The sequence below is a fragment of the Buceros rhinoceros genome, unplaced genomic scaffold (assembly GCF_000710305.1).
Source record: "Buceros rhinoceros silvestris isolate BGI_N320 unplaced genomic scaffold, ASM71030v1 scaffold16677, whole genome shotgun sequence".
NCBI classification, from domain to species: Eukaryota; Metazoa; Chordata; class Aves; order Bucerotiformes; family Bucerotidae; genus Buceros; species Buceros rhinoceros.
In genome coordinates, this window is record NW_010420589.1 from 57,223 (window position 1) to 57,805 (window position 583).

Genomic DNA, 583 nt, shown 5'->3' on the forward strand with positions numbered 1-583 from the left:
GCGCAACCCCAAGGGTCCCGCGAGCCTGTGTCACCGCTGGCCGCACCCACCACCTTCGGCGAGAGCTGCGCGCTGGCTGCCTGTGCCAGGAGCGAAGGACAGCATCGGTCCCCAGGGAATGCCTTCCCGGTGGAGATGCTCAGAGGGGAAACGGCTTTGGGAAGCTTTCTGCAGCAGAGACCTCCCGCTCACGCTCAGCATGAGGTTGCACCTTGCCGAGATGATCGTCTGCACCGCTGGCCGCACCCACCACCTTCGGCGAGAGCTGCGCGCTGGCTGCCTGTGCCAGGAGCGAAGGACAGCATCGGTCCCCAGGGAATGCCTTCCCGGTGGAGATGCTCAGAGGGGAAACGGCTTTGGGAAGCTTTCTGCAGCAGAGACCTCCCGCTCACGCTCAGCATGAGGTTGCACCTTGCCGAGATGATCGTCTGCAAGGGCCACCAAGATCTGGGGTCCACTGAACCAGGTCCCCCCACCCTGCTCCAATACAGGGGCGAGGGCACACACAGACACTGACCATGTCTCTGGCTGTCCCTGAGCTCCCCCTCCAAGCCTGGCCCTCCGCAGTGCGCCTGTGGCCGCC

At 65.0% G+C, this 583-nt stretch overlaps 1 protein-coding gene across 1 annotated transcript in view; it reads right to left on the reverse strand.

Annotated features, from left to right (window-relative positions):
• The window catches only part of LOC104496280 (microtubule-actin cross-linking factor 1, isoforms 1/2/3/5-like), a 59,598-nt gene that overhangs the window by 47,555 nt on the left and 11,460 nt on the right, over positions 1-583 (reverse strand). The gene's annotated exons all lie outside the window — the stretch shown is intronic.